The sequence below is a fragment of the Lutra lutra genome, chromosome 6, assembly GCF_902655055.1.
Source record: "Lutra lutra chromosome 6, mLutLut1.2, whole genome shotgun sequence".
Taxonomy (NCBI): domain Eukaryota; kingdom Metazoa; phylum Chordata; class Mammalia; order Carnivora; family Mustelidae; genus Lutra; species Lutra lutra.
The window spans coordinates 65,112,020-65,129,424 of NC_062283.1; positions in this window are offsets into that span (position 1 = coordinate 65,112,020).

Sequence of the window (17,405 nt, forward strand, 5' to 3'; positions counted from 1 at the left end):
TGATCTGTCTTGGGGAGGCAGAAGACGTGGAGGGGGAAGAGTAAAACAAGATGTATAGAAACGCTGCTCTGGAGATGCCTGTCAGAAAAGCTCCATGTCGGCAGTCTCCCCCCTTCCTGCAGGCAGCCTGGCATTGTGGTGATGATTCTGGGGGTCTGGCTTGGAGTCCCTGCTCACCTTCCTGTGCATGGGACAAGGGCAAGTCAGGTAACTCCTCTGCATCTCAGCATAGTAATGGTACCCTGTCTCAGAGTGTCCTCGTGAGGACTACATGAGGTGATCCGAGCAAAAATACTTGCAGTGTTGTTTGGCACATAGAAACTGCCGTGTAATTGCTAGCTCTCATTAAATTTCTCAGACCAAGACCATCCGCTACACATCTAGAAAAGGAGCCACGGACTGGCTTTAGAGGCTCCCGAATCCTGCCAAAGACTTGCTACTCATACTTTGCTCTGCACAGGAATCCCGGTGGAGGTTTTGTTAAAATGCAGATTCTGATGCAGCACTCCTGGATAGGAGTCCGGGATCCCACGTTTCTAACTAGCTCCTGGGTGATGCCAGGGCCACACGTTGAGAAGCAGAAGTTGAAGAGATGGTCACTATTTCAGGAGGTTGTTGGGTCAGCAGGTCTGTGCTGCTGACCCTCCGCCCCCACGTCCCACCCGAAAGGAGCTGCTACCCAAAGCTGCCTTCCTGTTGGGGGGAGGGTGGGGGGGGCAGGAATCACTGACATACAAGAGGGATGAGCCTTGATTTTCAACTGACAGGACTTTATCAGCTCACAGAAAACCACCCAAAAGGTTCAGGCAATCTGTCTTGCTGGGATATTTCTGATCTATTACAAATGACACAAAAATCCATTCCTAAAAATTCCCAGCATCTGACGATGGTGCCAATGCTGCTGGGAGAAAAGTGTTGAGTGGGCGGGCGTAGCTGTGGGCAGCTCCCCGCTGGACGCCCCAGATCCTGCCAGGCTGACAAGCCTGTCCCTGTGGACTGCGTGCCTGGGGCAGCTTCCCTTCCCTGAGCCCTGCTTCCTCGGAGATAAATAGGGATCGCAAGAGACCACTTTATAGGGCAATATGCACGGGTGTGGAAAGTTGTTCAAGAATGACTAAGGGAAGAAACCAAATTGCAGAAAAGCCTAATGCCATTTTAGAAAATGTACAATAATATATATTTGCAAACCCACGGGAGCTTCTGAAGGTATATATACCAAACTGTTAGTAGCAGTTATCTGGAAAGGATTATGAAGGACTTTTACTGTCAATATTGTGAATCTCTATATTATTTGATTTTTTAAATGATGAAAATGCATTACTTTTGTAAATTTTGTAAAAAGGAAAAATCTGCTTAGAAATGGCTAGGGCCAGTCTTATTGGAGAGAGAACAATTGGCAAGATCGCTACCTCTACCCAGCCTAGACCATAGGCTTTGGGGCCTCAATGAGAGTCTCACTTTGCTCTCACTCACTGTGTAACCTGGGCAGCTCCTTTAATCTCTCTGAGCCCTGTGTTTCACATCAGCAAAATGGAAATGGTAGTCGTATCTGAACCAGAGATCAGCATTCAGGGAGCGCCGGTGAGGACCAAGCAGCAGCTCCTTTCCCCTGAATTTGGACACCACACACCCCCCACTCCCCCACCCCCCATCAGAAAGCAGGACAATGGGAAGGCTGGGAAACCGACTAGGCTTCTTAGAGTAGCGGAGCGGGGGTTTCCTCCAACCAGCAAGGAGAAGAACAGATCCTGTTGCCCAGACTATGACATAGCTCTCACTACCCTACCTTCCAGCCAACATTCTCAGGCCTCCGAGCCTCTGTCCCTGCTGTTCCCACACCCTGGGAGGCCTCTCCCTCCTTCACCTGGATACTTCTTGCTCACCCTTCAAGACTTAGCTCCTGCAGGAATCTTCCCTGAGCCCCTTGCCGGTCAGGAGGCAGGGGGCACGTTCGGCGTGTTCCCTCAGCAGGCTACATTTCTCGAACTCCCTGGGCTCATCCCACTTCATAGTCATCCTCTCCTTCCCTGTTTGTTTCCTGTTTAAGACAAATGGGCAGGTATGGGTCTTATTTGTCTCTGAATCCCTGGCACCTGGCAGAAAGCCAGGCACATATTTTTACCTCTCTTTCAGCTTTCGTACATCTTTTGATTTAAGCCCCTTCAATTTGTCCTGGAATGTCCTCGTTGGTTCTTTTGGGCCAAGGCCAATGGGACTTGTCTACAAGGAAGAGGGAAATAGAAAGGGGCGGGATTGCTGGGGTGGTGGTGAGGGCATGGTGCCCTCTAGTGGCCAGGTGCAGGGGCGGCTGCAGCATCTCTACCAGAGAAAGAAGGGAGAGGTCAGGTGGGACTGGGGTCCTCCATAAGACCAATGAAGGTCCCCACGAGCAAGCAAATGAGTGGGGGACCGCTATGTTAGCCGTTTCCCCAGGGCGGCTGGGAGCAGTCCTCCTCCGTGGACCCACGGAGGGGCTGTGGCTTGGCTTTAAAATAATTGCACAAGAAGAGGAAGCCCAGAGACTGCCCCCTGGTGGAGAGAAGGAGGCAGCCGCGTGGAGGTGCACCAGGGCAATGCTGAGAGGGGGAGGTGAGACGCAGAGATCCTGGAAGTGTGTGATCTGGAAGAGGGATGTGTCTCCTGCTCAGAGGCTGGTGAAGGCCTGTGAACAGAGAGGTCCTTCAGCTAGGGGGACCTGACCAGTTTTCTCTCGCAGGAAATCTTATTTGAAAGCCTCTTGCTCCGCCAGGCATCCTTCCAGTTTTGACATCCACGAGGCTCCCTTACATCTCCATGATCTTCCCTAAAGACCCCCTGCCCCAGACCCATCAACCAGAGTCAGCAAGTGCTGCCCAGGCTCCCGTCCCTTACTGTCATATGGCCCTAGGGACATTATTAGATATCTCTCCCTTTCCACACCTCTAGGACATCACGCCCCCAGTCACCCCTTGTGCCTGGCCATTTGTAGGGCCATGGAGGGGCCCACTGAGACCTTCTGAGAAGCCAGCCTACCTCCTCAACGTATCTCTCCCTCTCAACCAAGCTTCACTGCCTGGGGTGGAACGTAAGTCTTTTTGCTGCTCTATGAACCCGTGTCCCAGAGTTCTGTCCCCTCCCCCAAACTAGAGAGGTGCTCATTAGCATCCACCTGTCTCCCTCAGCCCCATTTAACTCCCACTTCCCTTAGGCTTTCCCTACAGGTTCTATTTTTTTGCCCCAACTCTTCATCATCTCTCTTATTGGCTCTGGCTCCTCCCCAGAACCTCTAAATCCTTCTTAAATGTGACAGCTAAAATAAGATCCGGGAGAAGGCCAAGTGCAGTGGGATGATCACACCCTGTCTTGCATGTGCTGCTTCCTCCTTCCTGGGTCCTGTCCCAGAGGTGTAGGCTGGCCCGTCACTGGGGGTGTTACCAGGCTTGTGTTCCCTGTGGTCCCAGGTCCCCTTGGATTTTCTCCTTGTCTCTTCCTGGATTGGCAGGGCTGGTGTCGAACTTCTAACAGCCTTGCCTTCTATTTCACCCATTCTGAATGGATTGTTTTTCTAATCCGCCAAGCTTCTCCTGCATTCTATCGTGGCTTTCTTGGACTGTGTCTGCCTTCTGGCGCCCCACGATAAGCCAGGATCTAGTTCTAAGATGCACCTAACTGGCTTTGGTTTGTTCATTTGTTTGCTCACTCATCCATTTAGTTAAGGGCTCTTTAGTGAGTCCCTCCCTGGCACAGGCCGCTCTGCTGGCTTGGGGATAATGCTGTGTCTAAAGCAGGGCGGGCTGTCACGGAGGACTTGGTCTTAGCAAGCAGCCTTGATTTGGGGCAAGGGCTGTCTGGGGGCCTGTAGGGGACTGTGGGGGACTCACGGTCTCTCTGGGAGAACTCACTCTGGCATAGAGTCACTATATTTCTGTAATGCCAGGGATGTTGTGGTAAATAAACAAACAAAAAACACCAACCTACCAAACCAAACCAAACAAACCTCCAACTCCCAGTATATTAACACAATAAAGTTTTCCCCCCCCTCATGTGTGCATTCCAGTGTAGGTTTTTTTTTTTAATTTAATTTATTTATTTGGCAGAGAGAGAGGGAGCACAAGCATGGGGAGCAGCAGTCAGAGGAAGAGGGACATGATGTTCTCCACTGAGCATGGAGTCCAACGTGGCACTCACTTCCAGGACCCTGCGATCATAACCCAAGAGGAAGGCAGACACTTAACCGGCTGAGCCACCCAGGTGGCTCTCTGTAGGTTTTGACTGTCTAGGACAGCCATCCTCTCTAGAGATTCCAGCTGCTTCTGTCTTATGGCATCATGTCAACACATGTCAACATCCAGGTTAGTGTGGCAGGGAAAGGAGAACTTGGGGATCCCACCCATACTTGCTCATAAGGGTCTTGGACTGCAAGACACCCACATCACTGCTGTCCACACACCACTGGGCAGGACTTTCCCATGACCCCAGCATCAGTGCAAGAGAGGCTGGGAGATACCACCTGGCACACTTTCAGATGGAGGAGAGAGATTGGTGGACACATAATGTTGTCTCTCCCACTGCGATGCACACAGCTGGAGCTTAGACAGAAAAGGTCAGCGAGTCACCAACATCCCGGTCAGCCCTCTCTCTTCAGCTACCTGTTTTCAAAGCAGCTCTTGATCTTAAAGAAGAGGGCTAGGGCCAGAAGCCTGATATTTCCTACCCAGGGAAGGCTCTCAACAGGGTCCCATCCCTGGGGAAGTCAGCTCCTGTTCTTGAGGCCATGGTGGTCCTAGCTGTCGCCGGTGACCCCTACTCCCAGGCTCTGTCAACAGCTCCTCTTCCCTCTCTCTGTCCGGCTCGAGAGCTGGCTGCGGCTTCTGGAGGTTGCTAATTTCTAAATTACTTCACCGCTCCATTTGGCTCTTGGCTCCTCCAACATCGTGTAACCAGGCCCTGCAATACATTCCCTCCATTGTGTACTCGAATTGATTTCTTTTTTCCCATTTAGATCCAGACTGATACACCATGGACTTGGCAGGACCCTGGTGGGGGAGGGAGGAGGCAAGTGGGTAGAAGGGAGTGGATATGAAGTGAGGTAGAAAATATGACAAACAAAAGGTGCAAACAATAGTCTCCTTCCGACCCCTCTTTTGTGGTCTCTAACACAGGCATTCATCTTCCCAAGGGCTGTGTCCTCCAAATTGGTCCTTGGCAAGGAAAGGTGGGGAGAGTGGGATAAATGTGTGTTAGAATAGACCCTGGTGAGCTGGTCCTGAGGCAAAGGAGAAAATGGGCAGAGCCGAGTCTTCCGAGTTAGAACAGAACTTTCTAGGAGCCCCGTGTAGTCAAGGCCTGGGCTGCCCCATCCATCCCAAAGCCTTGTGTGGGGAGAGCTGGTGGGGAGATGCTGGGGTGTGGGCAGGGCCTTGCTGCATCACATAAATCACCCGCAGGAAGGGGACCGGCTCCTCAGCCAACACGATGGGCTCACTCCGCCATCCATCCTGGCCCAGCTCAGGGCAGCCCCAGCCGCGTAGGCAGCAGGCAACAGCCAGAGTTCTCTGTATGCAGAAGAGCAGCTTTGAGGCGGGCAAATAAATAAAATCAGAAACCATAAATAAAACCACCAGCCTTGCACGGGGTGAACCAGCAGGCCCCTGGGGAGCTGGGCTCTGCTTGGTGATTAAATTCTGAACCAACCCGGCACCACTGGGGCTGTGGGGCTGCAGCACAGAGAGACGATCACAAAATAGTAGAAAACTGAGGGATTTTGGACTAAGATTCAGAACTTTAAAATTTGGGGGGACCTTCCTGGTGGCTCTCAGCCCCAGCTGCACCTTGAGATCCCCTCTGGCACCTTTTTTTTTTTTTTTTTTTGTAAACCAGAGGACCAGACCCTGTCCCTCCCCGGCCCCTGACAATGCTGACTCAGTGAGGCTGGGTAGGGCCTGAGCTCCTCTGATGTTTCTGAAATGGGCTCTGGTCCAGAAGCTTCCAGCTCCACTGATAAGGAATTCAGGGGTTCTGAGAGCAGGGCCAAGGGGTCCCTCCTCAGAAATCGAATCATGCAGCTCTTTTCCCAATGCACAGAAGAAATCAAAGTAATGAATAGAATGTTCTGTATTTAAAGTTTTCCCCCATAAATTTTTCCTCTCCTTTTGGCACCTGCTGCTGCGTGCCTGCCAGTAATCACTGAGAAACCAATATGAACAGAAAATCTCAGAAGCTATTGATCATGTCTTTTTTTTTTTTTTTTTTTTGGTAAGCCCATGTGCTTCAGCTTATGTTTTTGTATTGTGTTTCTAGCACAAATTTAATTAAAGGTAACATTTCCAGGCGATTTAAGCTCTGGATAAGAAAATCAGGTAGTGCTCAAATCTTTAGAACAACGTGGGTTAGGTGTAAATAAATAAGACTCCATCTTTTGACCATCCTCAAGGTGTCCAAAACAGGTGGTACAGCCTTCCTAGAGGTCAAGGCCACAAATCTCAGAACTAGTCTGCCAGGGGTGAGTGTCAACCCCACTGCAAATTAGGCATGAGCCCTTGAAAAAGATAACCTCCCTGTGCCTTAGTTTCTTCATATGGGAACAGGGATAATAAATAACATCCATATTACAAAATAAGTCTGTGTATCTAAAGGTCTTCAGTCGCATGGGGCACTTAGTGATGCTATTAGCTAAACCCATTTGAGGATTCAGTGGGGGTGTGGGGCAGCAAAGTTAGTATCTTTAAAGTATGCTTTAGTCAAAGAAATGGTCTTTTTTCCATTCTTTTTTTTTTTAAATTTTAATTTTTTAGAACTGTTTTAGGTTCATGGCAAAATTGAAGTGAAGGTACAGAGATTTCCCATATACCCTATCCCACACATATGCCCAGCCTCCCCACTATCAACATTCCCCAACTGACAGGGTACATTTTTTACAACTGATGAACTTACACGGATTCATCAGTATTTCCCAAAGTCCATGGTTCCCATTAGGGCTCATTCCGAGTGGTGTACATTTTATGGGTTTCGACAAATGTGTAATGACATGTATCCATCATTATGGTATCCTACAGACCAGTTTCATTGCCCTGAAAAAAATCCTCTGTGTTCTGCCTACTCATCCGTGGCAACCCCTGATCTTTTTCACCTTTTCCAGAATGCCATAGAGTTGGAAACATATAGTAGGTAGCTTTTTCAGATTGGCATCTTTCCCTTAGGGATGTGCATTTATGTTTCCCTCGTGTTTTTTCGTGGCTTGAAGGCTCATTTCTTTTTCACACTGCATAATATTCCATCGTCTGGGTACCACAGTCTGTTTACCCATTCCCTACTGAAGGATGTCTTGGTGGCTTCTTCACATTTTGCAGAATATGAATAAAGCTGCTGTAAACATCCACCTGCTGACTTTCACGTGGACATAAGTTTCCAACTCCACTGGGTAAATGCCAAAGAGAGCTACTGTTGGACTGGATGGTCAGACTACATTAAGTTCTGGAAGAAACTGCTAAACTGTCTTCCTGAGAGACTACCATCTTGCATTCCTACCAGCAATGGATGAGATCTCCTGTTGCTCCACACTCTCGTGGGTGTTTGGTGTTGTCAGTGTTCTGGATTTTAGTCATTCGGATAGATGTGTGGTGATAGCTCATTGTTTTCATTTGCATTTCCCTGATGACATATGAGGTGGGGCATCTTTTTGTTTCTCACTTGCCATCTGTAGATCTTCTTGAGTAGGGTGTCTGTTAAGGTCTTTGGCCCATTTTTTAAATTGGATCCTTTGCTTATTGTTGAGTTTTAAGAGTTCTTTGTATGTTTTTAGATAACGATCTTTTATCAGATGCATCTTTTCCAAGTATTTTCTCCCAGTCTGTTATTTGTCTTCTCATTCTCTTGACATAATTTTTAAATCATGCAGTAATCCATGAGTCATTCTCCTTCTAAAACCTCCAACAAGATAGTAGTATAGAGAGAATTACAAAATACCAGCCCCTCTTCAAGAACCTCTCCATCCCAAGGCCACTTCTTCCCTGGCAGATATCTGCTGTTTTTCAGCAGTCTGAGCACTGCCAAGTCTTCTCTTCAGAATCCCTATGTAAGTAAGACACCTGTCCTGTTGTCTAGGGACTGACAGTCTGGGAGGGCAGACAGACAAGCAAAGAAAGCACGGCTGAGGGTGGTGAGTGGAAAAAGGGATCTAAGAGGAAGAAGCACGTGTAGTTTTCCAGCTTTACCCGTGAGGAAATTTACAGAGAGGTCCTGGTACCAGGTAAAGAGCCGGACCAGTGGTTCTCAAAGTGGACCAACAGCCTCAGCATCAACGAAATCCCCAGGCCTGAACCTGTGAGTTAGAAGCTCAAGGGGTAGGTTGCAGCAGTCTGAATTTTGACAAGCCCTCGAGGAGATTCTGATGAATGCTGATGGTTGAGAACCACTGCCCGAGAACTAATCCCTCCAGAGGCATTACCTGAGACTTCCTACTCTCCATCTGATAAACCAAGGAGAGCTATGGACAAAATGGCTGGAAAGCTGCCCCGGGGAGGTGATGTCACAGGCATGAGCTCACCCACAGGGGCAGGGGCACTGAGCAGAGCAATGAAAGGCACACAACTGCCCATTGGGCAGGGGTGGGTGTTTGGTGTGGAGAGGAATCACATTAGCCATTTCTCCTTCAGACTAGATCTCTTCCTGGGAGACAAGTCTCAACCCCTTCCCTTTGCTTAAGGGAAGTGTCACACCACACTGCTTAGCGGATTCCTCTGGAGGAGTCTGCAAAGTGCACACACCATCCATAATGAATGAACCCATTTCCTGTGCAAATCAGGTGGGAGTCAGGACAGATTAGCCCTGGTAATGAAGTTAAAGTCAAGCTCATCTGTTTGCAAGACTTGTTGGGAAGTCCAATTCCCTTGGTGCAGCTCCGTCTGTTGGGAATGGAGCAGAGAAGGAGGCATGATGTTCCCTTGAGAGTGTGTGTTGCGTGTGCGTGCCTGGGCTCCCTTATGCTTGTGTGTATATATTTTCCCGTAGACATTTTTAGGAGAGAGGGAGGAATATGAAAGCCATATTGAACAGCCTGAGACCCTGCCTTGGTACAGTCATGGCTGAAGCTCTTCAGCCCCTTGCTTTTCACCTTTGCCCCAGCTAAGACCCAGGTCTGGCCCTGACCTACAGCCTGGTATATGGGTAGGTGGGGGAGCTCTGCTACTTCCTCAGTGTGAACCAATGATTTCTTCTTTCAAGGTTTACCTATTCCTGGAGTCTCAAGAGTTAAGATGACAAAAGAACCATTAATTTCCCATTAAACCAATTGGCTCCTCCAAGGGAATAGGTCTGAGAGAGCAAATTACCATGGAAGAAAGGCAGTGAGACTCAAGACCCTCCCTCTTGCCCCCAGAGTCACCCGCCTTTGGGTTCACCCCATGATTACTTTGCCATCATTTGGCTGGCCTTGGGAGCACTATGCCCCCTTTAGGGCTGTTTTCCAAACAGGCCACCTTTTCTTTCCTCTTTCCCTAGGCTGGAACAGTTAAACGAGGCTTTACTGGAAAATCAAGGATATGGTAAGAAAAAGAAAATGCAAAACATTACAGACAACTGGACAGTCTGGATCACAGGGACACTCCCCCTTCAGGTGGCCTGGTCCCCTTCCCTCCCCACCTCATGCCAGCCTCATTATGCTTGGTGCCATCTCAGCCCCCTTGTGGTTGAGATTAAGGAAAATGAGATCCAAAGAGAGAAGGATGCTCCCTTCTGGTTGTCTAAGAACTGCCTTCTGAGTTCTGGGTGTCTGACTGAGGACTCCACACTTCTAGGTAAAACTGAAAGAGTGTAAGAACATTCTCTTTAGGGAAGATAGTATCCCTTCCCCACAAAGGTATACTCTCCCCCAAAACAGGCACCAATACTGGATTTAGGTACCAATAAAGGAAGTCTAAATCAATTCCAAAGATAAATAAACAGAGACTTAAGGGCCATTACTCTAGAGACATGCCCATGTCCCTGCTTGGTCCCTAGATGGTTAAGACTGGCCTTTCCCAAGCTGCTGTATACCCTTCTGACTTTGGCCTCATGCCAAGAGATGCACCTAGTCCTGCCATCATGCATCCTTCCCTTTCACCCTCCTCCTACAGTGGGCAGGCTTTGTTCTGACCCTAGGACTCCCAGTCTCCCTTCTCCAACCGACATGACCTTTCAATACCTGAGCCATGTCTGAAGAAGCTGCAGTAAAGGTTTTCAGAATTACTTGAAGGTATCTAAGAATCTATAGCAAATATGGGCCTAAATCCACACAGAACAAGGCCCAGGTTTAGAGGGGACTCACAAGTCTCTAGCCATCAGCCACATCCCAAGGAGCCAGGCCCCAAGGAAGAGGGTCTGAGGGCTCAGACCCCCGCTGCTTCTTCCTGGGAGAGCCCAGGTCTCAGATGAGCACATGCCATTCCTCATGGGGCAAGTTAGCCCCTGCCTTTGCTGAAAACCTTCTTATGGCTCCCAACGCTTACTTCTGATAAAATCCAAATAGCTCAGCACTGCCCACAGGCCCTCCAGGCCCTTGCCCCTGCCTGGGTGCCAAAGCCACCCATGTGCCTCCTGTCTGTGCCCCACACAACCCTCTGCCTTGTGAATTCTGACCTATCCCATACAAATGGGACCTCCTCTGGGAGCCCTCCCCAAGCATCCGGAAGGAGTTCCTTGAGCTCTTCTGCAGTCGCCAAGCACCCATGTCTCTGTCATGTCTCCCACAGAGCTCCTAACATCCTTTGGTAATGATTTGTCTACAAATCACAGCAGGCTGTGGACCCCCAGCAAGTGTGGGGGGTGTTTTCTTGTACATCTTTGTCTCTCTGCCGCCCACACACTGAGGGACACGTAGGAGAGGCCAAATGAACAGGAACTGAAGAGGTTCAGCCTAGCCCTGTCTAGAGAGCCCCACGGAGCTCAGGAGAACATGGATTCCCCAGGGACTCAGCCCGTACAAGGGCCATGCTTTTCTCCTAGCAGGACCCACTCACATTCCCAGAATGCCTTTTTGTATCCCAAAATGCTAAAGCAGAAACTGCAGGGGAAGGAAACATGTAGAAACCCACCAGATGACTTTCCTTATTGTCTCTATGCCAGGTGTCCTTGGAGGGGTCAGAGCCCACTCTCCACTCCTCCCACCTGCCAGATGGCTTCTTTGTAATAGGCAGGTCTAATTTTACAGCCAGAGGGAGGCAGCAAAGATGGAAAACTGCTTCAGGGACTTTAGTACCCTCCTTCCCACGGGACCAGGCTCCTTCCCAGAGAGCAGACCCTCAGAACCCAGAGCCAAGACCATCTTCAGACGTGGGCAAAGAGAGTGCTTACTGCAGCGAATTGTGAGGGAGGAAAGCTGTCTCGAGAAGTGGCAGCTCCCCGTCTCCCTCAAATACCTCTGCCCACTGACTGTAACACTGCTCTAAGGCCCAGCACGGGCACTTCATACCTGGGGGTGTGGGTTTAGACTCTAGAATTCAGATATCCCTGAGAGGGATAATAACTTGAGCAGTTATCAGTATATTCTTCAGGAATAGCCACCTTAACAGATAATGAGAACTGTCTTAGTCTGCCCAGGTGGCCATAACAAGATACCATAGACTGGGTGGCTTAAACAATAGCAATTTATTTCTTATAGTTCTGGAAGTTGGATGTCTGGGATCAGGGTACCAGCATGGCTGGATTCTAGTGAGAGCCTTCTTTCTGGTTTATAAACAGTGTCCTTCTGGCTGTGTCCTCATCCAGCAAAGAGAGTGCTCTGCTGTCTCTTCCTCTTCTTATAAGGGCACTAATCTCATTGTGGTCCTCCACCCTCATGACCTCATCACCTCCCAAAGGTGCCACCTATAAATACCATCTCATCAGGGGTTCGACATATGAATTCGGAGGCATAGAATTCTACCCCTCTCCACCCCCAAATTCATATCCCTCTCACATGCAAAATATATCCATCCCATCCCAAAGCCTTAACTCATTTACATCAACTGTAAACTTTAAAATCTAGAGTCTCATTGGAGTATCTACACCAGACATGGGTAAGACTCAGATATGATTCACAATGACAAAACCCTTCTCCATTTGTGCACATGCAAATCCAGATAGGTTATGTGCCTCCAGGCATAGGAGGAAACACTCCCATTCCACAATGGAGAAACAGGAAAAGAGGAAGGGATAAGGCATCCCAAACAAGTCAAGGAAGGAAAACTTCACAAGATCTTTAATCTTGGGAATAATCCTCTTCAGTTCATTGCTCTACCTTCTGGACCCCTGAGGTGGGGTCCAGTGTGTATATATTGCTATGAATTGGTATTCTGGGTCCATTTGACTGGTGAGGAAGTTGAAATGGGCATGATCAAAGTCATCCAGTGGATAAGTAAGGAACTAGCTAGGCTGTAATAGAAGCCCAAAATAGACCCTCTTTCTCACTGCATTCTGGCCATTGTAGACATAGTCCTGTGTCTGGCTCCAGCATCTTCTATGATGATGTTTCTACTGATGGTCCTCCTTGAAGAGAAGTTGTGGAAGGACTGATCTCTCTACATCCTACCCCAACCAGGCATCCTCTCCTCACTCCCCCAGGGAGCTCCAGCTCCTCCTGACCACACAAGAGCTCCCTGGCTCAGGACGATGGTGTGCTGAGAGCTGGCATCCCCAAACCCAACTCACCCTGACCGTCTCAAGTCCAGAAAAGGAGGAGGACCCTTTGGACCTTCAGGGCTTTCTTTGAGGGAATTTGGGAGTTGAAGTGAGGAGAAGGTGGAACCCCAGGGTGTCTCTCAAGTGAGGTCTCTCTAAAAGCACCTACAGGGAGAGACACTGAGAAATGAACAGGGCTTTCTGCTTCACACTGGATGGGGAATCCTCAGGTTCTCCTTTGAAATAATTAACTAGTCAATAATAAAATGAAGAACAATGCGGGTTTGTTTGAAGGACTTGAAGCCTCAGTCAATCAAACGTGTGAACGAAGAGTTATTTTTTTTTTCAAATTGAAATAGAATATACATACAATAAAGTACACAGATCTTAAATGTACAGGTTGTTGAATTCTTACCTATGGATACACCTGTGTATCCATACAGTTTTCCAGCACCCTTCTGCCCTGGCATCCTGGTTACCCCCCTAGTCTCTAGTCCACCCCAGAGGTAACCACCGTTCTGATCCCTGTCACCAAGATTGACTTCGCTTGCTCTTGAACTTCATATACATGGACTCATACAGTACGGTTTCTTCTGTGTCTGCCTTCTTTCACTCAGCACAGTATCTGTGAGATTCATCTATGTTGTTGTGTGTAACAACAGTGTGTTCATTTCCATGTGTGCATGTACCACAAAGTAGGTGTCTGTTCTACTATTAATAGACATCGCTGGGTTCCAGTTTGGGGGCCATTATGAATAAAGTGGCTGGGGACAGTCTGATGCATGTTGTTTTATGGACACAAGCCCTCATTTCTCCAGGGTAAATGCCTAGCAGTGGAATTGCTGGGGTTTAGAGAGGCTTTTACAGTACGATTAGATTATCTTGGAGGGGTGGGTCAGAGACACTTGTCTCAAGGACCCACCTCACCACTGTTTGATGTTGGGTTGCCTACTTGCCCTTTTCGGGGTCTCAGCATCCTTCATCTATAAAATGAAGGCTAAGACATCCCTCAGGTAGTCAGTCAGTGGGAGACCTAAGAGAGATAATATAACAACTCTCAAGCTCCTAGAACAAGCACCCTTTATTAGGAAACTTAAGAAAATAATAGTTCTTGTCTACTTCACTCCACCGCTCATATTTCACTCATCTCAGCCCAGCCTCCCCTCAGGAAGAGAATCCCTATGCTCTTCACCTCAAAGCCAGGTGAGACATGTAGGTATGCACTTGCCTTCAAAGCTTGTACCAGTCTCTTGTGCTGGAATGATGTGCCCTTTAGGGCAGACATGTATGGCTTGTTCCTTATCTTCTGGAAAGGCTCCTATGAACCATGTGATTCTGGTCAGGACTGCTAATCACAGACCCCATTCCTGCCCCCACGGGGCCAAATCCAAGATCAGTGTAGGGTTGATCACATGACACAGGCCTGGCCAATTGGAAACCTTCCCTAGGAGATTTTCAAACAGGATCTCAGAAAAGAGAGCCCTTTCCTCTCTGGTCACAGTTTCCAGACAGGGCCACTTCAGAGCTGGTTATTGATCAGTTTCTCGACAATTCCCTATTCTCCATCTACAACACAAAGCATAAAAGTCAGTGAGATTTGAGTTTATCCTGAGAAGAGCTGGGGAGCAGAGGGGAGAGAGAGGGAAAGAGAGCTGCTGACAGCCATTTTTTTGATTCCAGGCCAGCTTCTTTGCTGGCCTTCTAAGTTATTTGGGTACAGGAGACAATAAATCCCTCATTCCTTTTAAGCCGCCTTGAGTGAGGTTTCTGTCACTGGTTCCCAAGATAGTTCTGACAAATATACTCTATGTGAAGGGTTCACACCAAAGGCCCTTGAGGGCTTCCCTCTAATCCTTCTCAAGCTTCATCCACTTGGCCCTTCTCTTTGCACCAAACCATCACAAGCATGCTCCTTGCTTTTGAAGCCATGGTCAGTGGTCCCTTATTAAACACACACATGGCGTGTCCAGCCCTGGTGTGGGTTCATGCTGCATGGAAGGCAAGTGGAAGGCCTGGGTCCCCGACCTTGAGCTTGTACCATCCCTACACAATTTCTCATAATTCTCTGATTTATGCTCCTTTCCTTGGCGTGATATTGACAAACGGAAGATTTGATAGATTCTCTCCAGGTCATCTATTTAAGGTATCCTCAGTTAATGCAGGAAAGAAATGATGTTCGGTTTTTAAGTGATTGAACTCCAGCCATATGTTATTTTTAGCAACATGCCCAGAGACCTGAGAAGCTGCCCTGGCCCAAGTTGGAGAGTGGGCCCATTGGCCCCGGAAAGATCGATTCTGCTTGACTGCCGCCTTCCTAGGTGGTCTCAAAAAACTCTAAAATTTTGTACCAGCAATTCTCCTCAGGAACAGGTGCATAGTGAGAGAGCAGGACACCTTGACTCTGTAGGCAAAGGCCAAATAAAATTGAAGGAAGAAAAAGGCGAGTTCTATCTGTTCCTGCCCCAGTGCCTCCAGGACCCTAATTGCCCATTAAACCAACTGCCTGACATGGCCCCTTTGAGAGGGATGCCGGAACACAGGCTACATTTAGCTGCAAATTTTTGTTTGTTTGTTTGTTCTTGCTCTATTCACATCCTTTGCCATATTACTTTGTTGTGTGTACTCACCTGGGTGGAGAAATATCTGTCCCTTGATTTGATTTTAGCTTGTCATGTGACTGCCTTTGTCCAAGGAGATATTCACGGGGAGATATGAAGGAAGCTAGGAAAAGTGCCTCTTATACCTCTGCTTTTACGATGAGCCCATGTCCGGGCCAGCCTGCTGGGGGATGAGAGACATGTGGGGTTGAACCAAGTCAGCCCCGTCCTCCTAGCTACAGCCAGCCCATGTCAGCCAATAACCAGTGCACCTCCATGAATATATCCAGCAGAGGCCAAAGACCTAGACAGCTGAGCCCAGTCTTTATAAACAAAGACCCACTGTTCAGATGTTCACAGTCTAAAGTCACTGAGTTTTGGGATCATTTGTTAGGTAACATTAATTGTGGCAACACATAATATACCTGCTATCATAGAAAGATTGTCAAACCACACATGTGCTGACAAGCTGGGTGGTTTGGAACACTGAACCACTGAAAGATCAGAGTTAGTTAAGGTATTTGAAGCCAAGAACTTTTTAAGAATTGCTTCCTAGGGTCTACAATAACTGAAGTATATTTACACAGATATATAAAGTATAGATATAAAGTTAACCAATTGTCTCAATTATAACCAACTTATTGATATGGCAGTGAGAGCTATTAAGTCATTTAGAAAACAACTTCAGCTGTTAGTCACATAAAATATTTCTCTTGCAATGGGAACAAATCCACAATTTTCTTTATCACAACAATCTTGAACTTTTGTTTCTTCTTCTTTTTTTTTTTTAACCTTTAGTCCTCCATTGCTAGCGACCCCTTCTCCACGGGTACCCAGGGCTGCCTTCTGGTTAAAATGCAGTGAATCCTCATATACTTGGGCACTGGAATGGGAGTGGGACTTGAAGTACACTTTTCTGCCAAAAAACTATGATTGAAAGAGAGGACAAGGAGTGCTCAGGGAACCTGAAATGAGCTACAGGGGGCCATGATGGCATGTCCTTGAAGATTCGTATTTAATCTAATAAACCTATGTGAAATTTGCCAGTAATTCTGTATTAATGGTCCCCTCAGGAGGCCTGCAGAAACAAACACAAATCTTTTCTGAAGAACACATTTCAAATACAGATCTCAAAGAATTCTCCGATACAATTGCAAAGAACATGAGTTCACGGTTTATAATCACCAAACACACAAGGAAGCAAGCCACCATGAACAAGAGTTATCAGAAATAACAAACTAGAAATCAGATCACCAAAAGTAAGAACTACTATAGTTGTAGATACCCAGGACAAAAGTAGTATGTTTGATGTGTTTAAAGGATTGAAGGGGCATTGAAAGTAGAAGAGGCAAAGTGAAGAAGAACTACCAAAATTGACCAATTTGCAAAAGAACTAAATATGACTTTCAAAAATGAAACAATGAAATAAAAAACTCTGTAGAAAAGGGCAATAGCAGAAAGCATTGCTGAAGTGAGAATCCGTGAACTGGAAAACCGACTGAGTTGAACTCACTGCTAGGAACCTGGGTCCGTGGCATAAAGAGACTTGATCTCAATTGTTGGGAGAACCAGTGGTAGCTGGATCCAGCCCAGCTGGGGCCCGTCCCCTGTAGTGAGATGGGAGGATAGAAAAGCATTGGCCATTCTACATTCACTTTTAGGGAAGACTTTGTGGAATTGTGAGGACAAAGAAGCAGAGGGAGGTCTGGTCTGTTCAACAACCAGAGGCTGGAGGATCACTTGCAAGGTGGGCCACCTGGCTAGCGAGCTGGTGCTGGCTGTCAGCTGGGAGCTTGCTGGGGCCTCAGTTCCTCTCCATAAGAGTCTCTCCACCGCTCATTCAGACTCCCTCACAGCATGGCAGCTGAGTCCCCAAACAGAAGACGGACATGCATGGCCTTTTTACTATCTAGCCTCCGAAGTCACGTGGTGTCACCTCAGCTATCCTCTTTTGGTCGAGATAGTCACGAAGCTCTGCCCTGGTTCAAGGAAGAAAGGGAGTGAGAAGGTTCTAGAAGAGCATATGGGATGAGAGATGCTGCTGCACCTTCTTCAAAAAATGCCACAGGTGATAGCAATCCAGGGTCAGGTGATGGCTGGAGACCTAGGCGTGCAGCCAACAAAGGCATCATCGCTGGGCTTGGATTCAGTGGCAAAATGACAACCCGTGAGTGGGGACAGTTGACAAGAGCAAGG